Below are 26593 nucleotides of genomic sequence, written 5' to 3' on the forward strand. Positions count from 1 at the left end.
TTTTAAACTATTGCGCTGTCAGTTTCACAGGCAACAGCTGCTGACTCTCACACAGTTGCAGAGAGAGGAACACCCTTTTAAAGTTCTTTTAAAAGTCAGTTCTTTAAAAAAAGATTGTTGTCAGTTTCAGAACTGACAGCTACTGACGTCGGGAACAGCTGTTTACCAACAGACTCGGGGTTTTCTGGCTTTTTTCTGAAACTGACAACCAGCATTCCACTCTGCAACTACGTGAGAGAGAGTGGGAGAAAGAGAGGGTGGAGAGAGGGGGCCAGACAGGGAAGAGGGGGGAACAGAGAGAGAGAGAGAGGGGGACAGAGAGAGAGAGGCGGGGACAGAGAGACGGGGGCACAGAGAGTGTGGAGAACACTGATTGGGGGAAGAGAGATACAGAGAGAGGGGGGTGGAGAGAGACAGAATGAGGAGTGAGAAGGAGACAGAGAGACAGACAGACAGAGAGGGGGAGAGAGAGAGTGAGAGAGAGACAGAGGGGGGGGTGGAGAGAGACAGAATGAGGGGCGAGAAGGAGACAGAGAGACAGACAGACAGAGAGGGGGAGAGAGACAGACAGACAGACAGAGAGGGGAGGGGGGGAGAGTCAAAGAGTCATTTACTTATGGCATAGAAGGAGGCCATTCTGTCCATTGAGCCCATGCTGGCTCTCCATAAAGCTATGCAGTCAGTCCCACTCCATGGCTCAATCCCTGTTGCCCTGCAAGTCTATTTCTCTCAGGTGGCCATCAGCTTCTTTTTGATCATCTCCACTTCCACCACCCTTGTGGGCAGCAAGTTCCAGATCATTACCACCCACTGTGTAAAAATGTGCTTCCTCATAGTTCCCTGCATCTTTTGCACAAAACCTTCAATCTGTGTCCCCTAGTCCTAGAAGGGAGGGGGGATGGAAGAGAGAACGAGACACACACACACAGAGCGCGAGGAGAAGGGGGGAGAGAAGAGAGATCAAGGTCTCTCCTGAAAGGTGGACATCTATCCAGAATACGTTGCATCGCTACGTCAAGTGTGCAGGCAGAGATTGACTACTTATTAAAACAAAAATAATGCCGGGTATGTCGCTAAATCAGTTTTCAATATAGTGACAAGAAATTAAGTAAATAAATTAGTCTTCTCATTTAAAGCCTCTTCACAAAAATGCACATTTGTTGTTGTTTTTATTAGTAAGATAAATTATTTAATGTCTTTACCTTTCGAAATTTGCTCACCGTCCAGTCCCCTGGGCCAAGCAAAAATCACATTGCGGCCCTCCGCCTGAAAAGATTGGACAACCCTAGTCTACACATTCTACTGAAAGGTGACTGACCTGAAATGTTAACTCTGCTTCTCTCTCCACAGATGCTGCCAGACCTGCTAAGTATTTCCAGCTCTTTTTGTTTTTATTTCAGATTTCCAGCATCTGCAGTATTTTGCTTTTATTAGTCCAGAAAAGAGATCTGGGAGTGACGGTCACTTTGATGCTCTCCTCCCTGTACTTCTGCCTTGAAAGTAGTGAGAGTCATCTCCTAGGAGTGCCCATTTCCAGGTCTTTTTGGAGGGCAAAGTTGTGCAGGACAGGCATACAAGGGAAAGGAACATGCTTGCAATTGGATATCATATCCATATAAACATTATCATATACAGAAAAGATAAGAATACATCACAAATATAAGCACAGTTGAGTGAGCCCATTTGGCTCATCCAACTCATTGTTCTGTGGAAATCTACAATCACCATACCACAGTGTCCAAACTGCCTCTTGAATACTATCTTCCCCCTCAAACAATTGGTCAAAGTGGGCTCCCTCAAAATCACACAAACTTTTCAGGTCGAATGCATTAATGCGCATAATTTTGAATTGTTGGATACCAACAATTTGCACAGTTGGAGAGAGAAGGGATTTCCTCTATTCTTGGATTATGAGATGATGTGTTAATGACGAAATGGAAACAGTCAATAACGGCCTACACTGTGAGGAAGTGGGTCAGCTGGTAGAAGCCAAATTGTCTTTCCTCCTGCTGCTGGTTGATGCGGATCACATTGAACTGGTTCATCTTTAGTCATGTCAGAAGTGTCGATGTTTTTTGCATAGTGGCTGCTTCCTGTCAAGTCCCTGGTGGGTGCCCAGAAGGTGACAATGATTCCCACTGCAATCTACCCACAGTAATCAGCATAACCCAGCAATATTTTCTTTGCTGAATCGCAGCCTCATCAAGTCTTGTTTCTTGGTGGTTTGAACCTGATTCTGGAGCTATACTGTCATATTTGCAAAATGGAAACTGCTTCACAGCAAAGCAAAAGTGGCAGTTTCACTGTATCTTGAAATGCCTAAACCAACAGTGAGTATGCAAGAAGAAGAATTGGAAGCACGTTAACCTCAGATGTGCTGTGATTCATATTCAAGACTGTTTTGACTGGCGCTCCCGATATATGGTAACAGCTAAATGCTTGTTACAAGGGGTGTAACAAAACTGAGGGATCCAGCAATGTCATAAACCACAAGAGGGAAACATGAGCTGTTAGTAAAATCATTTCAACTCCCAAATATTGTGTTACAGCTGAAAACATGGTGAATTGTTCTTTTATACAGTAGTGTACTGATTGGGCTCGTTTTGTACTCATCAGGAGTTCTTTTTATTCTTTCATGGGATGTGAGCATCACTGGCAAGGCCAGCATTTGTTGTCTACCCTTAATTTCCCTTGAAAACTGAATGGCTTGTTAGGCTTTTTTAGCGGGCAGTTAAAAGCCAACCACATTGCTATGGGTCTGGAGTCACATGTAGGCCAAAACTGGTAAGGTCAGCAGATTAGAGTGCTGTAAAATGCTGGAGTAGAGCATCAACCACAAATGTGTGCAGTGATTGTCGACTGAAAACTGTGGCAGTTTTATCAGTTCACAATGAATTGTCTCTAAATATCGTTGAGACCAAATCCCAGAATGAGTCAAAAGCAAAGTACTGCAGATGGTAGAAATCTGAAACAGAAAATGCTGTAACTAGCAGGCTTGGCAGCATCTGTAGAGACAGAAACAGAGTTAACATTTCAGGTTGACGCCCCTTAGAGATGTAACAACTTTTAAGCAAGGCAGGGAAAGAGGGGAAGTCAGTTCGCTCAAGGAACAAAACTGAAAAAGATATTGGGACAGATATTTTGTTGAAATTTGATTCATTGAAAATTACATAATTACAAACGTGTAATCTTGCTAACAAAGGCAGAAACATTAAAAGCAGAGTTATTGCCTGGCCAGTAAAAGGCCACTAAATATACCTTTCAAAAAGATTAATAGAAGAAACTAAACAACTAAATGTACTCATTCTAAATGTGTGTTAAGATGCTTAGAATCCTTTGACTTTATTTTTCAGCTCTTGAAATTGTTTGCACCTTATTTATGACAGACAACTCTACTGAGACACTACAAAAGTATCTGTTTGCCCCAGCATGTACTTAAAGTGTTTACTTTCCATAATTCCTCTCCTGTTGGCCCTGTTTGTTCTTTTTGCAAAATAGTGTACAATTACCAATGCAGGAAAATGAATGCAGTCCTTAAAAGAAATTTATATTATTTGTAGTAGCATAAATATTTTGTTGTCTGTTAGCCATGTTACCTCAATTTGATGATCTGAATTCAAAAGATTATCAATAAAACTTCAATACTATTAGTATGGGCAAAACCTTACAGACAGCCTGAAGTGTCAGTCTTGACTCACTGGTAACACTCTAACCATTTGTCAGACAGTCAAGAGTTCAAGCCTGACTCCAAAGACATGAACACATGATCAAGGCTGATGCTTCTGTGGAGTACTGAGGGGGTACTACACTTCTGCTAAATTGCATAACTCCCCAAAACAGGCATGGGATTGTGATGTGTGATTACTCAGTACCTGTCTGATGTAATGCAGGCAGTGCAGCATCTTTGTGCTGCCAGTTCATGATCATGATTTCTGCTACAGCCAGCACTAACTGTGCTCTTGATTGGCTGCACACATTAACAGGGGGCTCAAAATCATTACTTGCTAGCACAATTAAAGCTAGCCTGCACTTCTTACATGGGAGGTGCATTGTGGCTGGAGCAGGTAATGAGAGTCCTTTGTGAGCTGAATCTGACCAAGAAAGAGAGAAAAAGGTCTAAACATAGAGCAGACACAGGCTTTCCAACGCTACACTGGAGGTCTCAGTGGAGGAGGTGGAAAGGAGGAATGTTGTCCTGTATCCACAGGCCCTCTACACACATGATGAGAGGAGGCAGTGAGAGCAGATAACTGTGGTGGCCAATGCCAGGAGTGCAGCCCCGAGGACCAGCCAGAAAGGGACTGCCTAAGCTGCTACCTCCCTCCCTCCCTCTTCCGCCTCTTCTGCCTCCTCCTCTTCCATATCTTCCTTTTCTTCCTCCTCCTTGTCCTCCTAGTCCTCACCTGATTTCTGGTGACAAAGACTGTTCCCTCATAAAGGTGAGGTTGTGTCGCATGCAGCATACCACCACAAGTCTTGACATTGGCCCAGTACTGGAGGGTTCATCCAGAGGGGTCCAGGCAGCAGAATCATTGCTTTAGCACACCAATGGTCTGCTGTATCACATTTCTTGTGGCAGCATTGTATGCATGCGGTACATGTGTGCATGTGTTGCGCACCTGAGTCATGAACCATGTCATCAGTGGATAGCCCTTGTCATCCAATAGCCACTGTTTGGTTTTCTGTGGTGGCTGAAATTAAGCTGCACAGTGGACTGCCAAAGAATGAAGGCATCATGGCTACTAGCACTAGCCTGGAAGGATCCAGACGCATAGATGTTCATAGCCACAGTCAACTTGGCAGCCACTGGCAATGCTGTCCTTACCCTACTCTGAGGTTGGATTTGTGGCTGCAGCAATGATTGCAGTGATAAAGCACAGACGTCATAAACATTGGTCATCACTGAGGTTCAGGTAGGAGAATAGCTTCTCGAACACCCTGAGCGGTTATGGCCTAATGCTGAGACCCCTTCTTCCCTCTTCCTGTCTTCTAGCAGATTGTCTTCCTTCTGTGGCCTCTGCGCATTCTCCCAGTCATGCTTTTTTTTTCATTAGTTCCTGGGATATGGGCGTCGCTGGCTAGGCCAGCATTTATTGCCCATCCTTAATTGCCCTTGAGAAGGTGCTAGTGAGCTGTCTTCTTGAACCGCTGCAGTCCATGTGGGATAGGTACACCTAGAGTGCTGTAGGAAGGGAGTTCCAGGATTTTGACCCAACGACAGTGAAGGAACGGCGATATAGTTCCAAGTCAGGATGGTGTGTGGCTTGGACGGGAACTTGCAGGTGGTGATGTTCCCATGCGTCTGCTGCCTTTGTCCTTCTAGGTGGTAGAGGTCTAAGGAGCCTTGGTGCGTTTCTGCAGTGCTTGATTCCAGAAGAAGGCTCATTGGTGCACTCAGGTCTGGGAGCAAATGGTTTGTGCAGCAGTCTGGAAGTCAGCAAAAAGTATTTCAGTATCTCCTACAATGCTCCCTCCAGATTGTTGAAACTTGAAATGTTGATGGAAAGTACCAAAAATGTCTAGAATTGTCACAACAGCCAGAAGAAATCAACCAACAACTAACTTGTAGGTGGTTGATGATCCTTTAAATAGTGCTGGTGTGGTTTTGACCTTCATGCTGCTTAATGCATGTCCAGCTGTAGGAGCTTAAGAAAAGGATGTCGACTGGAATGTGGAACTCCAAAATGGTAGTGCTGGCATCAAATCAGCATTGCACGCGAATTAACGTCATGATCCTCCTGCTCTGCACTCTTCTGGCAGATGTTAACTGTGCACATACTAATGCCTTTACCAAGGGGACAGTGATGTGTTTTGTGTCAGAAGTTTAAGTAACTTAAAGTCCCACACTTTCATTAGACCCTTGGTTCCTCATTATTTCTGGTACTTTTTTGTGTCTTCTGTTGCGAAGACAGACACAAAATATTTGTTCAATGTCTCTGCCATTTCCTTATTCCCCATTATAATTTCTGCTGGCTTGGCCTCTAAGTGACCCATGTTTACTTCTGCTACTTTCTTCCTTTGTTTGCTTATTTCTGTTTGGGTGGTGCATTTGGTTAGCAAGTCTCTGGGATTTGAGATAAAATGCAACCCGGATTGATGAGGTGAAAGTCTCCACTTGGCCAATTTGGGCGATTTCAATCTATGTGGGTCCACAGAAGATTTGATTCTAAATGGACAATCTCACTCAAGGATGCGTTAAGTGGGATATACAAAAATCTCTTATCAAGAGCAATAGAAGTTGCTTTTCTGGTTAAAGCAAATTGCTTTAGGTGAGTACAGGGAGCTTTAGTCTACTTGTTGCCCTTCTGCATTGGACCTGAGAATGTTCCATGCTGATAACGAGTACTAGAAACAGATTTCTCTCTTTCTCTTTATTCTTTTGAAGTCAGTGACTCATACTTGGGTATGATTCCACAATTGTTGGCAGCCCTCTGGGACCTTGCGCAAATGACCATTCTTTGTGTGTCAACCTAGATGGGTAATGTTGGTGAATGTTCAATTGTGGGTGTGGAGGGATGCATTACATGCATGTCCAATTCTATCCCTATTTGATGTCCGCACATGTACACATTGCAGCAGGATTATCTGGAATAGGAACCATGGCTGATTATTTTTTAAATGTTCTCTCCCTAACCCATGGGAGTGCACACGGCCACTGCCCTGGATGAACTCAACTACCTCAGCACAGATTTTGTCCTGAAACTGGGAAATTTCTGGTTTGTATAGGCTCAATACTGAGCTACTGGAGCAATGGAGGAAATATTCATTCTCTCACACATTGAACAGAACCTTTTACAAATAAAAGTGAAATCTACACTATCATTATTAGTAAAAAGGACATGGCTGTTTGTCATTTCTCTCATGATGGATTTACTTAGCATTGTCGGAGGCCTAAAATGTGGCTATTTGTGAAGCTGAAGCTGAAAATTCATCTACCTAGTATGTAAGCATGCCTACACCCAGGAGAACATGGGCATATTCCTCTTCCCTCAATATCTATTAAGCACCTGAAGAGAAAAAATTGCAGAGCTACGGGGAAAGGGTGGTGGAATGGGACTAGCTGAATTGCTATTGCAGAGAGCCGGCATGGACATGACGGGCTGAATGGCCTCCTTCTGTGCTGTAACCATTCTATGACTTTGTGGGCTGAATCTTACGGTCCCAGCGAAGGGAACGGCGGCGAGCGTAATAAAATGGCGGCCGGCATGCACAGGCCACACGCTGTCACGCCACCACGATCTGGAGCCCGGCGGCTCATTATCATATGCAGGGTAGCCACTCCTCCCCCTATTCACATGGTGGGGGCGGCCTCAGCAACGCTGTGAACGGCGTCAACTGCTTCTGTGCAGGTGCTGGCACCATTTTTAAAGGGACTCCGAAGAAACTGCAAAGTTGTCCCTATTCCCCCCCCTCCCACCAACTACACCACCAAATATACATATTTGCTCCATTCCTCCCTCCCATCTACATTACAAATGCAGAGTTGACCCCTTCTCCCTGAAACTGCACTAAGTACAGTGTACACCCCTTCCACCCACCCTCCCCCCCCACAACGCTAATAATGCAGACTTAACCCCTTCACCACCTCAGTGCCGCCAAATTTCCCTGGATGGGAAAGTGAAGGTGCTTGAGTGCTGCCAGTCGTGCTGAAGATCTGGAACTGCAGGCAAGATTGCTATGGGTTTGATTTTACTTAATACAAATAGGTCATTTAAATCTGTAAAGTCGGGTCCTGTTACAGAGTGGCTTCGGGCCCGGCAGATCCAGCGTCGGGTTGCATGGCGGATTGCTGCCGCTCCAATCTTCCGCGCGCTCCCCCCCTCCACCCCACCCCCGCCAAGGTACCTGACGTTGGAAGGAGAACAAAATCCAGCCCTATGATTCAATAAACACCCTGAGATTGAATGTGGACTGACTACCACTATCCCACCCAAACCTTCTACACTGTAAAGGACCCCAGGTTTAGCATGGTGACGAAGCTGCAGATGGATATCAGGAAGCAAATCATTAAGAATTCAATGCTCCATCGTTGACTTTCAGGTTTAAAAATGTTGGTGTAACATTTTACACCCACCTGCCAATCATCATGCTACTCAGGAAATTGTGCAAATTGTCATTATTTATGTGCTAAAAGATATTGTTCTTTTGCTCACACCTCATTATTCAATGGCGAGGGATGGAACTCAGTGCCGTACATACACAGAAATATCCTTCTTCATTTCCTTTAAACAAACAAGCAAAGTCAATGGCCTAAAGTGGATAATATTTGGTATATGTGAACATATGTGAACGCACTGAAATATGCTATGAACAAAGTTCTAATTTTCTGACTCAATCATTGTGTTTTTGGATTGAGGAGTCTTTGAAAATGCTCAAGAGACAATTCTCATGCCCTTGTACAAGCTCTGTGCAGTAAATCTCCAGATTACACAATGTGAATAGTATTTGTTCCTTTGCAGGCACACTCAGCACATTGTAATCTTACCACATCTTTAGTAAAAAGGAGAAGACATCCAGCTGCGGTGTTTGGGTGGATAGACTGCACACTGTATTGCATTGGTTTTATGGAACAGACTGACCTTCTTACATTCCTATGCCTTAACTCACAGGCAATGTCCAGAACCAAATACTGTACTGGAGTTTCTTCTCTTTCTAGTCAAGGTTTATTTTCTAAATTTTCAACCTTTTGAACAGCTGTATACTGCATTTTCAGCAATCAATTTGGCATCCAGCCATTAATAAAAGTTTTAATTGCTGGCAGATGTGAAGATTTTTTAAAGAAAGAGTAGTATCTCAACTTTATTATGAGAAGATCAGGATTAAAATAAAAGTCTTGCTCACTGAATACTTAGGTCGGCACAGTGGCGCAGTGGTTAGCACCGCAGCCTCACAGCTCTAGAGACCCAGGTTCAATTCTGGGTGTGGAGTTTGCAAGTTCTCCCTGTGTCTGCGTGGGTTTCCTCCGGGTGCTCCGGTTTCCTCCCACAGCCAAAAGACTTGCAGGTTGATAGGTAAATTGGCCATTATAAATTGCCCCTAGTATTGGTAGGGGAATATAGGGACGGGTGAGGATGTGGTAGGAATATAGGATTAGTGTAGGATTAGTATAAATGGGTGGTTAATGGTCGGCACAGACTCGGTGGGCCGAAGGGCTTGTTTCAGTGCTGTATCTCTATAAATCGTGCTCCTTACACCAGCTCAGTATGCACAAATGATGAAAATAAGAAGCGGAAATTCAGGATTTTGATCCCTGCACCAGTTCTGTGCCCATGCTGGATATTGTGCTGGGTTTGCACGAGTAAAAGAGGCTTGTGCTGCTCCATGTTATATATTAAATGCATAGGCGCATTCTGGAGAGATGTGCCATCTTCTCTGGAAATTGTGGTGCTTTGCTGAAGTGGAGCAAGATCATCCGTGTGTAACAAAATTGCTGGAAGTGTAGGCCTCATGATACGCAGCCATAGGAAAGGAACCTACACGTTACGTGGGTCAAAGAATTGGGACTGCAATATTATATCTCTATCTGTGAGCAATGCTCCCTATGAGTATGGCCTCCCACAAGGAGCTCAGATATCAAGGAACTACACTTAGTTTCAGCATGATATAACATAGCCAGGAAAGGAATGGAAAAAACAAGAAAATTGAAAAAAACAAGCAAATTGGAAAAACGGTCAAATGTATACAGGAATCTGTTTTACAAACCCCTGCCGTTTTTTTATAACATTTAAATAAGGAACTTTGAGAATACTGCAAAACATATATCTAACATTTAAACATTAAGGATATGGGCTTGGAATTCCCAAAAATCATTATCTGAAACAATGGTGTAAGAACAGCGTACTGCTAATTTTCAGTGCAAAAGATTGAAGAAATTTGGGCTTTTGTCACTTACACACATCTGTGCCGAGTTTCCTCCATCCTTCGTGCTGATTCAATGAAACCTTTGCTGAAACCTGTCGCCATTCATTAGCATTTCCCTGACAAAACAGCAAAAGACAAGAAAGCACAAGTTTCCTGCAATGATGTCAGTTCTGACCTGGAATCAATTTATGCATAAAATTTTAGGTGTAGCAGGACTCAAAGTCATATTGATGTTTTATAGTGATTTTGTAATTTTTCCTAACTGAGATCTGCACTTTATTTTCTACATCTTTGAATACTTTTTTATGGCATTAGAATCTGTTATGTCCTAAAGAGAAAAGATTGTACAGGTATTAAACATGCTGTACCTAATATGCATAGATGATAGTTTGATGACTTCAAACTTTAATTTTCATATATAAAAGAAGGAATATCTTGTAACTTCTGAGCGTGCCAATTGTTTTCACTGATTTAACACTTGTTTTACATTAGTTTTTATGTTCTAATGCATGCCAAAGACAATTTCAGAAAATTTTAGCATAAGTTGCTGACGGCAATATTTTGAAGTAACTTGCCGAATACACTGTTTGAGGAAATTCCAGGTTATTTGGCCCAGGTCTTCCTGAAAACCCGAGACTGACAACATACAATTAGCCATCTAGCATGTGATCTCACTGTTGGTAACTAAGAAACATAGAATCATAGAATGGTTACAGAACAGAAGGAGGCCGTTTGGCCCTTCGTGTCTGTGATAGCTCTCTGAAAGAACGACTCTGCTAGTTTTACTCCTCTGCCCTTTCCCTGTAGCCCTGCAAATTTTTTCTGTTCAGGTAATTATCCAGTTCCCTTTTGAAAGCCATGATTGAATCTACCTTCACCACACTCTCAGGCAGTGCATTCCAGATTATTTTTTTTATTCGTTCATGGGACATGGGTGTCACTGGCTAGGCCAGCATTTATTACCCAGTCCTTATTGCCCTTGAGAAGGTGGTGGTGAGCTGTCTTCTTGAACCGCTGCCGTCCTTCAGGTGTAGGTACACCAACAGTGCTTTTCGGAAGAGAGTTCCAGGATATTGACCCAGCGATAGTGAAGGAACAGCGATATAGTTTCAAGTCAGGAGGGTATGTGGCTTAGAGAGGTACTTGCAGGTGTTGGTGTTTCCATGCACCTGCTGCCTTGTCCTTCTAGGTGGTAGAGGTTGCGGGTTTGGAAGGTGCTGTCGAAAGTGCCTTGGTGAGTTGCTACCATGCATCTTGTGGATGGTACACTCTGTTGCCACTGTGCTTCGGTGGTGAAGGGAATGAATGTTGAAGGTGGTGGATGGGTTGCCAATCAAGCGGGTTGCTTTGTCCTGGATGGTGTTGAGTTTCTTGGAGTGTTGTTGGAGCTGCACCCATCCAGGCAAGTGGAGAGTATTCCATCACACTCCTGACTTGTGCCTTGTCAATGGTGGACAGGCATTAGGGAGACAGGAGGTGAGTTATTCGCTGCAGAATTCCAAGCCTCTAACCTGCTCCTGTAGCCACAGTTTCTGGTCAATAGTAACCCCAGGATGTTGATGGTGGGGGATTCAGCGATGGTAATGCCATTGAACATCAAGGGGAGATGATTAGATTCTCTCTTGTTTGAGATAGTCATTGCCTGGCACTTGTGTGGCGCGAATGTTACTTGCCACTTATCCGCCCAAGCCTGAATGTTGTCCAGGTCTTACTGCATCTGGACATGGGCTGCTTCAGATTCTAACCACTTGCTGTGTAAATTAGTCCTTCCTTATTTCATCGTTAGTTCTTTTGTCAGTCACCTTAAATTGGTGTCCTCTGGTTCTTGATCCTTCCGCCAATGAGAACAATTTCTTCCTATCTACTCTGTCCGGACTCCTCATGATTTTGAACATGCACATCCCTTCAAAGAACAAAGAACAATGAACAGTACAGCACAGGAACAGGCCATTCGGCCCTCCAAGCCTGCGCCGAACATTGACTTGAATTTCTAATTAGAACATGTTGCATTGAACATGGCAGTGAATTGTAAGCAGTGTGGCCATTTCTTTCCAGCAATTTGACAAATACATTAAACAGGGTGGCAATGTTAAGACGTAAAACAGACTTGTTTACAAAGCTAAAGTGCGACACTCATCCAAACATGCTACTCACAGCAGGCCAATCTCTTCCTGGTGGAATCAGTCAGCCCATTTCTGTTTAGACCACATTGCTAAAGTATCATTAATTTGAATGCACTGGGGTCTGCTGAGCTGCAGTTGATGATGATTGGCATGGTTATGTAGGGGCAAAGAGGGGTAAAGAGGGAGAATGTGTTATTTTCTTCTCCCTCTCTTTCAAATAAAGTGAACGCACCTCAAACCAAGACCCAGCCTGTCACAGACCAGACCACATGTATGCTGATGCAATGATTTTCTATAATTGTGTGAGAATATTTTATGAAAACAATCTATGATCAATAAATCAGGCCACTGCCAGGCCCCCAACTCCTTGATTTCAAAGTTACAGCTGCATGAAGACAGCTTACAATCCAGCAAAATCACAAACGCTATTATTTCTATGGGGGGCAGAAATGTAAAAATGACCATCCAACTGTTTTTGGCAAGGGGTATTGGAGGATCAACACAAAAATCGGAGTGCAATAGGTAATGGCGTATTCCATAATTTCCTTCCTTTTATATCATTTTAAGGTCCCAATAATGTAGATGTGCTATTACAATGTTGCAAATTCCCCAGGAACATTACACTGATGCAAAACTAATAATATAGAAATATCTAGTAATTCATATATTACTTTTTTGATCATTCTGTGCAAAATAGTGGCTCTAACTAATGTTGAAAACTAAAATGTCACTATTTTCATTTATTTCTCTCCTTTGGGATAAGCCCATTGCATACCCTTGCTTGTAACTTGAGATCTCACTACAGCCATCTAAATTGATCCTGCTGCAAATCTGTACAAATATTACAGAAATCTGAATTCAAAGTATGAGTGACAGCAGCATGTCGAGAAACAACAACAACTTATATTTGTATAGCACTGTTAACATAATAAAACATCCCAAGGTGCTTCACAGGAGCATTATATAGGAAAATATGACACCGAGCCACATAAGGAGATATTAGGTCAGATGACCAAAAGCTTGTTCAAAGAGGTAGGCTTTAACGATTGTCTTTCTTAAAGGAGGAAAGAGAGGTGGAGAGGCAGAGAGGTGTAGGGAAGGAATTCCAGAGCTTAGGGCCGAGGCAATTGAAGATGCGGCCACCAACGATGGAGCAATTAAAATTGGGAATGCTCTAGAGATACCTCAGAGGGTTATGGGGCTGGAGGAGATTACAGAGATAGGGAGGAGTGAAGCCAAGCAGGGATTTGAAAACAAGGATGCAAATTTTAAAATCAAGACATTGAGTTTATCGTAATATAAACAAGTGTCCTTGGGGAAAAGAAAGTTTGATCCAAGAAATTATACAATACAGTGTACTCCCATTTTCTACCCTTGAGGTTTCAAATCCCTCCATGGCCTCGCCCCCTTCCTCTCTCTGTCATCTGACTTAATATCTCCTTTTGTAGCTCAGTGTCATACTTTGTTTATGATGCTCCTGTGAAGCGCTTTGGGACGTTTTATTACAGTAAAGGGGCTATATAAATATTAGTTGTTGTTGTTGAGGTCCTCCAAAACTCTTCTGCCTATGTCCTAACTCGCATCAAGTCCCATTCAACTATCAACTCTGTGCTTTCTGACCTACATTGGCTCCCAGTTAAGCAAAGCTTCAATTTAAAAATTCTCATCCTTGTTTTCAAATCCCTCCATTGCCTCACCTCTCCCAATCTTTGAAATCTTCTCCAGCCCCACAGCCCTCCGAGATATCTGCTCTCCTCCAATCCTGGCCTCTTGAGCAATCCCCAATTTTATTTGCTGCACCATTGCTGGTTGTGCCTTCGGTTGCCAAGGCCCTGAGCTCTGGAATTCCCTCCCGGAACCTTTCTGAAGATCTATTGCTTTTTCCTTCTTTATGACGCTGATTTAAACCTACCACTTTGGACAAACTGTTGGTTATTTGCCTTAATATCACCTTGTGTGACTTTTGGTGTCAAATTTGATGATGCTCCTGTGAAGCATTTTGAGACGTTTTACCAAGTTAAAGGCACTATCTAAATATAAGTTGTTGTTGTACTCTTTGCCTTTTAAACAGTAATTTGAAATAGGCAGCTTTGAATTAAGAGATGTTGTTGGAAAATTTTCTAGCAATGTCGAGTGGATGGGAAGACGTTAAGGGCTAGAGAAACATCAACTTGAGCAAAGGGAGATTTAGTTTGTGAAGATCCTACCACAGTTAATGCTAGGAAGAGGAAAAGGCTGAGAAGAAAGAAAGCAGTACAAGGTGATGCTCCCAGCAAGGTGATTATAGGGTGCACAGAAATTCTGGCCAAGTGCCAGTGGAAACATCAGAAATAACCTTCAGGAGTCAAAATGAGAAGGCAAACACCGACTTAGAGGATTGGGAGAATGAGTCAAAGCTAGTTACTACGTAGAACGTTGAGACTGGTTGTGGACTAGGTGGGGACGGCGCAGGGAATGCAGTTTTCACTGAAATGTGCAGAACTAAAAGGGCAGAAAAGAGAAAACAAACTGAGGAGTGGAACAGATTCAGTGAGGGAAAGGAAAAGGCTGAGGTGAGAGAATGAGCAGCAGGTTGAAAGATTCTCTGCAGCAGAATAAGGTCATGAAAAAAGGGCAAAAGCTAAAGACGACTATATGGCACCTGGAGACAATTGAACACCTTGTGCTAGAGTTCAGAAACAAGATATGGGGAAAAGTTTGTTAAGGACCATTTTCAGTTGTGGGGATTACCCCTTGTACAGTCCCATTGAGGCAGGCAGCATGCAACCTTTGTGCTACCTCCTTGTCTAAATTATTTCAGCATGCAGCCTAACACAGAATACGCTGCTGACTGGCTGCACGCTCAACAGGGACCCCAGCAATGTGTACGGATAACACAATGTACAGCCAGCCTGCACCTCTTAAAGAGGAGCTGCACTCATTGTGCAGAAGCTGCTGCAGATTGGCTGTGGAAGACTTGGATAAGAGTAAAAGTACAGCAAATGGAACAACAGGCAAGAGAGAGGGCTCACAGATTTTCTAATGCAGTGCTGGAGGCATTAGTCCAAAGGTGGCAAGGAAGAGATACAATGTTTCCACAGGGAGCCAGGAGGCGCACAAGACACACCCTGAGAAGGGAATGGGAGCAGGTGACCAGGGTGGTTAATTCCCAGAGTTTGTCCCCAAGGACCAGGCAGCAGTGCTGCAAGAAGATCAATGACCTAACAAGAGTGGTCAAGGTCAGTGAATGCATCTTCATGTTTAGTTTAGTTTAGAGATACAGCACTGAAACAGGCCCTTCGGCCTACCGAGTCTGTGCCGACCATCAACCACCCATTTATACTAATCCTACACTAATCCCATATTCCTACCGCATCCCCACCTGTCCCTATATTTCCCTACCACCTACCTATACGAGGGGCAATTTATAATGGCCAATTAACCGACCAACCTGCAAGTCTTTGGCATGTGGGAGGAAACCGGAGCACCCGGAGGAAACCCACGCAGACACAGGGAGAACTTGCAAACTCCACACAGGCAGTACCCAGAATTGAACCCGGGTTGCTGGAGCTGTGAGGCTGCGGTGCTAACCACTGCGCCACTGTGCTGCCCCATGTCATGTGACATCTTCTGCCACCAATCAACCAACCTCTCATGCTGCTCAATGCACCATACCCCTATCATTCACTCATTAGCAATCTCTAGCAATAAGACTTACCCCTAACATTCAGATACTCTGACTCACCCTCACATACATAACAATCCTGCCAGCCTCACACACACCTCTTGGTGCTTCCACATATCTCCAGCTATTCAACCAAGGCAGGCACATCACCCAAACACATTGCAATACACTCACTGAACCAGTAGATGTAGTATACTTGGATGCTTGGATGTCCAAAAGGCATTCAATAAGGTGCCACGCAAAAGGTTAATACACAAGATAAGGGTTCATGGAGTTGTGGGTGATATATTAGCATGGATGGAGGATTGGTTAATAGACCGGAAGCAGAGAGTATGGATAAATGGGGCATTTTCAAGTTGGCAGGCTGTGACTATTGGAATGCTGCAAGGATCAGTGCTGGGGCCTCAGCTATTTACAACATATATTCATGATTTAGACGAAGGGACAGAGAGAAATGTATCCAAGTTTGCTGATGATGCAAAACTATGTGGGAATGCAAACTGTGAGGAGGACACAAAGATGCTGCAAAGTGACATTGACAGGTTAAGGGAGTGGGCAACAAAATGGCAGATGAAGTATAATATTATTCACTTTGGTTGTAAGAATAGAAAAGTAGAATATTTTAAAAGGTGTGAAACTTGTAAATTAAGAAGGCGATCGTGATTAATAAGGCAAATGCAATGTTGTCATTTAATGCAAGGGGAATGGAATATAAAAGTAGAGATGTTTTGTTACAGTTGTACAGGGCATTGGTGAGATCACATCTCGAGTATTGTGTACAGTTTTGGTCTCCTTACTTAAGAAAGGATATTATTGCATTGGAAGCAGTTCAGAGAATGTTCACTCAACTGATTCCTGGCTTGAGAGGGTTATCTTAGGAGGAAAGGTTGGACATGTTGAGTCTGTATTCATTGGAGTTTAGAAGGATGAGAGGTGATCTTATTGAAGTATGTAAGATCCTGAGGGGACTTGACAGGGTGGATGTTGAAAAGATGTTTCCCCTTGTGGGAGAGACTAAAACTAGGGGGCACAGTTTAAAAATAAAGGGTCTCCCATTTAAGACAGAGATGAGGAGAATTTTTTTCTCTCAGAGGGTCATGAGTATGTGAAACTCTCTTCCCCGGAGAGCGGTGGAGGCAGGAAAGTGGAGTTGAGTCCACAGACAGACCAGTCATGATCTTATAGAATGGCGGAGCATGCTTGAAGGGCTGAAATGCCTACTCCTGCGCCTAGTTCGTATGTTTGTAAATGTTGATATTCAGAGAGACTTGGGTGTACTCATACAAGGGACACAAAAAGTTAGCATGCAGGTACAGCAAACAATTAGGAAAGCAAATGGCCTTTTTTGCAAGGGGATTGGAGTAAAAGAATAAAGAATTCTTGCTACAATTGTACAGTGCTTTGGTGAGAACACACCTGAAATACTCTGGCAAGCTCAAAAAATGGCGGCACAGAGTCGCCGCGATCTTAAGCAGGCAGCTCATTTAAATAGCCGGGGCGGCCTGCGCCACCCTAATCACATGAGCTGTCCATCCCAATCAATGGCGTCAGCTGATTGTGCACAGGCGCTGGTGCCATTTTTAAAGGGCAACCAGCCCTGCCTCCCATTTTAAATTTTGAAAGTCTTACCCCCCAAAATTAAATAAATACATTTCTAATGCCCCTTTCTCACCCCCCAATAACAATAACTATTTGCCCTTACACCCCACCCCCACAAAACAGCACTTACATCTGACCTTCCCCCCCAAAACTGCAGATAGTTTAAGGTTCAACCCTTCCCATCATCCCCGACACCCAGCTTGCAGCTTGCAGCTGCACCTTGTTAATTAGAGAAGTGGCTTAAACCAGTTTTCAGGGGTTAGATTCAGTCAGTATAAAAGTGAGCCATCTTACAGTGCTGACTTTGTTTGCACAGGAATGCTGACTTGGGTTGCATTAGAGTGCTATAGTGGAAGTTTGGTAACTGAGGAAATTCGGTGAGGAGGGAGTGAGGAGCTCCTTTCATTTCCTACCTGTCCTCAGAGTGAGGGGAGCCGAGCTCTTCCAAAGAGCACAGCCGACTGGGAGAAGACTCGGAGGGCGGAGTTCCGGACTGGTAAGATTAAAAAACTTACCTCTGGTAAAAAAAACTGAAAGTGACATCACAGGAAAGCTGTGACCTGATTGGCTGGTAGGGAATTTTTACTGAATTTGAAAATAAAACATTGATAAAAATGAATAAAACCCTGATTGACTAATTAATAAGTACAGTAACTAAACCAGAGGGAGGAGATTACTGTATTTAGTTAGCATTTAATATTTATAGTAGGAATCTAGTAGTAGGGACCATGTAGTTAATTATAACAATTTAGTAAGGATTTAATAAGTATTTATTTATTTTAAATTAATTTATTAATTAGTGCTAGAAATGTCAGTTAGAGGGGTGAAGTGCTTCACTTGTGAGATGTGGGAGGTCCGTGACGCTTCCAGCGTTCCGGACGACTACATCTGCAGGAAGTGTATCCAGTTGCAGCTCCTCACAGACCGCATGGATTAGTTGGAGCGGCAACTGGATGCACTTAGGAGCATGCAGGTGGCAGAAAGCGTTATATACAGGAGTTTTAGAGAAGTGGTTACACCCAAGGTGCAGGCAGATAGATGGGTGACTGCTAGAAGGGGCAGGCAGCCAGTGCAGGAATCCCCTGTGGCTAACCCCCTCTCTAACAAGTATTCTGTTTTGGACACGGTCATGGGGGGATGGCCTATCAGGGGAAAACAGCAGCAGCCAGAGCAGTGGCACCATGGCTGGCATTGTTGTTCAGCAGGGAGGGACAAAGCGCAGAAGAGCAATAGTTATAGGGGACTCTATAGTCAGGGGCAGAGATAGGCTCTTCTGTGGACGTGAAAGAGACTCCAGGATGGTATGTTGCCTCCCTGGTGCCAGGGTCAAGGATGTCTCTGAACGGACAGGGGGCATTCTGAAGGGGGAGGGTGAACAGCCAGAGGTTGTGGTACACATTGGTACCAACGACATAGGCAGGAAGAGTGACGAGGTCCTGCAGGGGGAGTTTAGTGAGTTAGGTAGAAAGTTAAAAGACAGGACCTCTAGGGTTGTAATCTCGGGATTACTCCCTGTGCCACATGCCAGTGAGGCTAGAAATAGGAAGATAGTGCAGCTAAACACGTGGCTGAGCAGCTGGTGTAGAAGGGAGGGTTTCAGATATCTGGACCATTGGGATCTCTTCAGGGACAGATGGGACCTGTACAAGAAGGACGGGTTGCATCTAAACTGGAGGGATACAAATATCCTGGCTGTGAGGTTTGCTAGCGTCACTCGGGAGGGTTTAAACAAGTGTGGCAGGGGGGTGGGAACCAGAGCAGTAGGACAGCAAGTGAAATAAATGAGGGGGAACTAGTAAATAAGGCCAGTAAGACTAAGAGGAAGAGCAGGCAGGGAGATGTTGCGGAGAACAGCAGGACTGGTGGTCTGAAATGCATTTGTTTCAATGCGAGAAGTATAACAGGTAAGGCAGATGAACTTAGAGCTCGGATTAGTACTTGGAACTATGATGTTGTTGTTATTACAGAGACTTGGTTGAAGGAAGGACAGGATTGGCAGCTAAATGTTCCGGGATTTAGAAGCTTCAGGCGGGATAGAGGGAGATGTAAAAGGGGTGGGGGAGTTGCATTACTGGTTAAGGAGAATATCACAGCTGTACTGCAGGAGGACACCTCGGAGGGGTCATGCAGTGAGGCAATATGGATGGAGCTCAGGAATAGGAATGGTGCAGTCACGATGTTGGGGGTTTTCTACAGGCCTCCCAACAGCCAGCGGGAGGTAGAGGAGCAGATATGTAGACAGATTTTGGAAAGATGTAAAGGTAACAGGGTTGTGGTGGTGGGTGATTTTAACTTCTCCTTTATTGACTGGGACTCACTTAGTGCGAGGGGCTTGGATGGGGCAGAATTTGTAAGGAGCATCCAGGAGGGCTTCTTGAAACTATGTAGATAGTCCAACTGGGGATGGGGCCATACTGGACCTGGTTTTGGGGAATGAGCCCGGCCAGGTGGTCGAAGTTTCAGGAGGGGAGCATTTCGGGAACAGTGACCATAATTCCGTAAGTTTTAAGGTACTTGTGGATAAGAATAAGAGTAGTCCTCGGGTGAAGGTGCTAAATTGGGGGAAGGCTAATTATAACAATATTTGGCAGGAACTGAAGAATTTAGATTGGGGGCGGCTGTTTGAGGGTAAATCAACATCTGACATGTGGGAGTCGTTCAAACGTCAGTTGATTAGAATCCAGGACCGGCATGTTTCTGTGAGGAAGAAGGATAAGTTTGGCAAGTTTCGGGAACCTTGGATAACGCGGGATATTGTGAGCCTAGTCAAAAAGAAAAAGGAAGCATTCGTAAGGGCTGGAAGGCTGGGAACAGACGAATCCCTTGAGGAATATAAAGACAGTAGTAAGGAACTTAAGCAAGGAGTCAGGAGGGCTAAAAGGGGTCATGAAAAGTAATTGGCAAACAGGATTAAGGAAAATCCCAAGGCTTTTTATACATATATAAAGAGCAATAGGGTAACTAGGGAAAGGGTTGGCCCACTCAAGGACAGAGAAGGGAATCTATGTGTGGAGCCAGACGAAATGGCCGAGGTACTAAATGAATACTTTGCATCAGTATTCACCAAAGAGAAGGACTTGGTGGATGATGATGGAAGGGAGTGTAGATAGTCTCAGTCATTTCATTATCAAAAAGGAGGAGGTGTTGGGTGTCTTGCAAAGCATTAAGGTAGATAAGTCCCCAGGGCCTGATGGGATCTACCCCAGAATACTGAGGGAGACAAGGGAAGAAATTGCTGGGGCCTTGACAGAAATCTTTGCATCCTCATTGGCTACAGGTGTGGTCCCAGAGGACTGGAGAATAGCCAATGTTGTTCCTTTATTTAAGAAGGGTAGCAAGGATAATCCAGGAAATTATAGGCTGGTGAGCCTTATGTCAGTGGTAGGGAAATTATGAGAGAGGATTCTTCGGGACAGGATTTACTCCCATTTGGAAACAAACAAACTTATTAGCGAGAGGCAGCATGGTTTTGTGAAGGGGAGGTCGTGTCTCACTAATTTGATTGAGTTTTTTGAGGAAGTGACAAAGATGATTGATGAAGGAAGGGCAGTGGATGTTAGATTAGATTAGATTAGATTTAGATTAGAGATACAGCACTGAAACAGGCCCTTCGGCCCACCGAGTCTGTGCCGAACATCAACCACCCATTTTATACTAATCCTACACTAATCCCATATTCCCAAACATCCCCACTTGTCCCTATATTTCCCTACCACCTACCTATACTAGTGACAATTTATAATGGCCAATTTACCTATCAACCTGCAAGTCTTTTGGCTTGTGGGAGGAAACCGGAGCACCCGGAGAAAACCCACGCAGACACAGGGAGAACTTGCAAACTCCACACAGGCAGTACCCGGAATCGAACCCGGGTCCCTGGAGCTGTGAGGCTGCGGTGCTAACCACTGCGCCACTGTGCTGCCCTATATATAGGACTTCAGTAAAGCCTTTGACAAGGTCCCTCATGGCAGACTGGTACAAAAGGTGAAGTCACACGGGATCAGAGGTGAACTGGCAAGATGGATACAGAACTGGCTCTGTCATAGAAGACAGAGGGTAGCAGTGGAAGGGTGCTTTTCTGAATGGAGGGATGTGACTAGTGGTGTTCCGCAGGTATCAGTGCTGGGACCTTTGCTGTTTGTAGTATATATAAATGATTTGGAGGAAAATGTAGCTGGTCTGATTAGTAAGTTTGCGGATGACACAAAGGCTGGTGGAGTTGCGGATAGTGATGAGGATTGTCAGAGGATACAGCAGGATATAAATCGGTTGGAGACTTGGGCGGAGAAATGGCAGATGGAGTTTAATCCGGACAAATGTGAGGTAATGCATTTTGGAAGGTCTAATGCAGGTGGGAGGTATACAGTAAATGGCAGAACCCTTAGGTGTATTGACAGGCAGAGAGATCTGGGCGTACAGGTCCACAGGTCACTGAAAGTGGCAACGCAGGTGGATAAGGTAGTCAAGAAGGCATACGGCATGCTTACCTTCATCGGTCGAGACATAGAGTATAAAAATTGGCAAGTCACGCTGCATCTGTACAGAGCTTTAGTTAGGCCACACTTAGAATATTGCGTGCAATTCTGGTCGCCACACTACCAGAAGGACGTGGAGGTTTTGGAGAGGGAACAGAAGAGGTTTACCAGAAGGTTGCCTGGTCTGGAGGGATTAGCTAAAGGGAGAGGTTGGATAAACTCAGATCGTTTTCACTGGAACGACGGAGGTGGAGGGGCGACATGATAGAGGTTTACAAAGTTATGAGCGGCATGGACAGAGTGGATAGTCAGAAGCTTTTTCCCAGGGTGGAAGAGTCAGTTACTAGGGGACATAGGTTTAAGGTGAGAGGGGCAAAGTTTAGAGGGGATGTGCGAGGCACGTTCTTTACACAGAGGGTGGTGAGTGCCTGGAACTTGCTGCCGGGGGAGGTGGTGGAAGCAGGTACGATAGTGAAGTTAAGAGGCATCTTGACAAATACATGAATAGGATGGGAATCGAGGGATACGGTCCCCGGAAGTGCAGAAGGTTTCAGTTTAGGCAGGCATCCAGATCGGTGCAGGCTTGGAGGTCCGAATGGCCTGTTCCTGTGCTGTACTGTTCTTTGTTCTTTGTTCCTCCAAGTTCTTCCACAGTCCTTCCACTAACTCTGCATCAGCAAAAGGAAGTCAAAAGCACCTCACAGGGAAGTTGGATGGCTGGCCTATTTAAATAATGTTAGTAGGGAGTCCCTGAATGCATGATCAGCTGGAAGTGATTAGGGGAAAGCATTAACTTGACCTGCACAGTCCAACATAGCAGATCATGCACTAAATTAGCATTGGAGGCTGTTTGATGTCACAATCTGCCCACTCTGCACACTTCCAGTGTACAAACGACAGGCACTGGAAGTGGTCCTTTAGGGAAGGAAATCTGCTGCCCTTACCTGGTCTGGCCTACATCTGACTCCAGACCCACAGCAATGTGTTTGACTCTTAAATGCCCTCTGAAATGGCCTAGCAAGCCACTCAGTTCAAGGGCAATTAGGGATGGGCAATAAATGCTGGCTTAGCCAGCGACACCCACATCCCATGAATGAATAAAAAAAATTCCACACAACTTTTTTCAGTGCAGGGCTTCCATAGCATCGGCACCAGCAGTGCTGTGGAGCCCAAATTCATGGCCACATAATCTAAATAATAGTTCCTTTGAGTCACATTATCTTTGAAAGTTTATCTAATGTCTATTTGTTGTAACTGATTATTACAAATTGTGCATGTATACATGTTACAATGACCATGGGGGTGAACCTTTGAACCATTTTCAGCCTATTAATGGTCTAGAAATGGCATAGGTATTTTATTAGTGAAGAAATTCAGGTGGAAGTTGTTTCTGCCACTTTTGCATCTTTGAAAAAACCTCCCGGAGTTTCTTTAGGCATTATAACCTGTCCTGTGATACATCCATTGAGTCATCACTGGCATCATTTGCACATGTCAGAGTGAGCACCAGTGGTATAACAGGTGTAAGTTTCCTGTGTTTGCACTCTGGCTAAATTCGACTGAGATTTATCAGACATGGCAACTGCCAGGATCTGCTGCTACAGGTTGAATTGAGGAGTTTCTGACACGGAACAGTTTGAAGTTATTGAATACAAATCTCTGCAGCTGGGCAATATTTTTAAAATAAAAACAAGAAATGCTGGAACCACTCAGCAGGTCTGGCAGCATCTGTGAAAAGAGAAGCAGAGTTAACGTTTCGGGTCAGTGGCCCTTCTTCGGAAGGGTCTGAAGAAGGCTCACTGACCCGAAACGTTAACTCTGCTTCTCCTTTCACAGATGCTGCCAGACCTGCTGAGTAGTTCCAGCATTTCTTGTTTTTATTTCAGATTTCCAGCATCCGAAGTATTTTGCTTTTATTTTAATATTTTTAAAGTGTTTTTTTTTGCCATTGTGCCTACACATACCTGACTAGCCTCTCAGACTGTCAAATCTATCCAAACCCATCCAAACCCACAGTCAGGTTTTCTCAGGAACAGGTACAGCATTCCCTTTGGGTATATCCTTGTTTCCCATTATCATGGAGGAAGAGCACCACCACAGGATGGAGCAAAAGAGTCTCAGGCAGTGTTTACTGTAAAGAGCATCACAGCACGTGTCATCCCTTGGGTCTTCGCTTCTATCAACTTTTGACATTACACCACAACACTTTGCACACAAAGGGTGGAATTTAGTGAGACCATTTGGAGCAGGAATGGAGGCATGTGGGGCCGAAGGAGATCGATGTTCGCATGCGCCCGGAAATCTGACAACGTGACATCAATTCTGGATGTAGTCAGTGGTGGAAAAGTACCAAGATGGCCTTGCCCACACCACCACCATCCCCCGCCCCCCCGCCCCCAGCACGATGGGACTGCATTTGAATTGCTGATCAGTTAGTTTTAATACATTTGCATGGAATTGATTGCAATTTAATGGGGGGTGGGGAGGGGGGCTTGGAATTAAGTGAACGACGGGCGGCCCTCTCGTGCCTTCGGATCCCCAGCCATTGAAAGCTGGCAGTACCGAGGCAAGGCGTCAGTGTCACGACGGGAATGCAGCCATGATCAGCACTGGATAGGGGAATAGGTGGGGAGCAGAGGCCATGGTCTGCCTGCAGTGCTGTATGCACTGCATGGGGAGCTTGGTCTTGGTTGGTTGGCATGGGTGGCCATATAGCTGAGTGAAAGGGTCGGCTAGTCATAATGTTGGATGAGAGGGTTGGCTATCAGTAGGCGTGGGCACTGAGGACCATCAGCGCATTAGCTGAGAGGAGTAGCAAAGACAAAGATGCCAGGGCAAGTTTGTCTCTACAAGGACAGCACTCTGGAGGCTTACTGATCACCAAGCATGGGTCTCATACATAGCTTTGTGGACCCCTGTGACATGATGCAGCGTCACCGGCGAGAAACAGTCTGCTCGCCCCAGGCCAATCAAGGCCCTTAAATGGCCAATTAACTGGCACTTAAGAGCCCCCTCCTGTCACCACTTGTATTTTAACAGCAGCCAGCAGACACCTCAGGTCCCTAAAACACTGCTGGGTAAAACCTGGCAATCTCATTTTAGGCTGGGGAGCACCCTCCTGATTGGACACCCTGTGCCCCACAGTGTGCACCCCCTGAAACCCCAACTGCTCCCACTAAAATAAAGTCCTCCCCCCTCCCAACTAACCCCCCTTCCCGGCTGATTGTCCCTGGGGAGGCCCCAAAAACGTACCTTTCTCCGGGGCCGGCGCCCACGATCCTTTTGTGGCATGGTTGCAGTCCCAGCAGTGGCCACCGCTCCCAGTGCTGGGACTGAGAGCTGCCAGCCCGTTGATTGGCCTCAGAGAGGTGGAAGTTCTGGTCAAGCCCAATTTAGGGCCTGGGCCACGTAAAATTCTGGCGTGGGTCCCAGGCCCGGCGGAGGCAGGCTCGCCCCCAACGTTTTGGCCAGTGGGCGAGGCCTCCCGCCCAAAGTAAAATTCCAGCCACACTTATCTGCTTCCAGCCACTGGCCTCTCAGAGTGAGAGCAATAAAAGATGACCTAAAAGTATTCAGTCTGTCGCCTCCTTTCTATTTGGATTCTGTGCCTTGCCCCCAAATCACCCAAGGATTCTGGCACATCAGAGGCATTTACCAAAGTAGGGTTGTGTCTAGACTGGCAGCCCACTATGGGAGAAGGGTGTAGTCAGCATCTCACAATTAAGGCATGAAGGAATAAGCATTTTCCACAATGAATATTAACTTCAAAAGCGAATAAACATTGTAGCAGAAAACAAATGGCAAATAGCAAGCGCCTGTAAAAATCCAAATGTGTCTAATTGTTTTTTTTACATGTTTTTGAGTGCTCCTATGTGGTGTGATCCCTTCAGTAGCAGCTTGGCTGGAGGCAGGCTGCTGATCAGGCTGCCCTTTGCCTGTGTTGACTTTGGCAGGCATCCACTAGATGCCTGAGACCTGGAAGGCCCTGGATGCCTGAGGATTTCCTGTAGGTACGGGACTCTACTCAGGTGTTGCGGCTACTGGACCTAGGCTCACTGGCGGAGGGGCTGAAGAGCTGGTATTCACACTCGGAGCACCCTGAAGGGAGCCCCAGCTGTGGATGTCAGCCTCTCCCCCTTCCTTTCAAGGCTCACTTGAATCTTCCTGCTCACCAGAGAAGGGCAAGGAGCTGGAGAAGATTCCAGGGGCCTCATTGTTCTTTTGCCTTGCTGCTGCTGCATTGTGCTCATGGCTAAGGTGATGTTGTGTAAGTCTGTGCACATCTGTGGGATCTGGCTCTCCATGAGGGTCGCCAACCTCTCACTGAAGGAAACCATGCGCTCACGTACCTAACACATGGCAGCACTCATGGCATGGATGGACTACCCCATCGTCCACACATGGCTGCTCATTGTCTTGGGCATCTCCACCAGATGTAGCCCTACCTCTTCCTGCAACCCCAGCATGCCCTGTGCTGCCGACATCAGAGGCTCATCAGCCTGGGGCTCAGCATGGGCTTGGACACCTGCAGTTCTCCAACTGTCAGAGGCTTCGGCTGTCATAGCCTCAGCCAGCTGCTCGGGTGCGTGTGTGGTGCTCTCACCAGCTTGTGATCCTGATTCTAAAGCCGAGCACAAACCCACCGAGGTGAAAGTATCTGCACTGGTGGAAGTTGCAGGTCAGCCTTGGGATGGTGCATTCTCTGATTGCTCATCCTCAGAGGTTGACTGCTATCCCTCTTTAGATTAAGTCTCCTGCGGACACCAACCTGCATGAGAGAACACAAACATTGCAGATCTTGACATGATATCCATGCGTAATGTGGCTCTGCAGAATTGTGCTGAACGTCAATGGAAGACAATCCTCAGTCT

Source organism: Heterodontus francisci, chromosome 5, assembly GCF_036365525.1.
Source record: "Heterodontus francisci isolate sHetFra1 chromosome 5, sHetFra1.hap1, whole genome shotgun sequence".
In the NCBI taxonomy this organism is placed as follows: Eukaryota; Metazoa; Chordata; class Chondrichthyes; order Heterodontiformes; family Heterodontidae; genus Heterodontus; species Heterodontus francisci.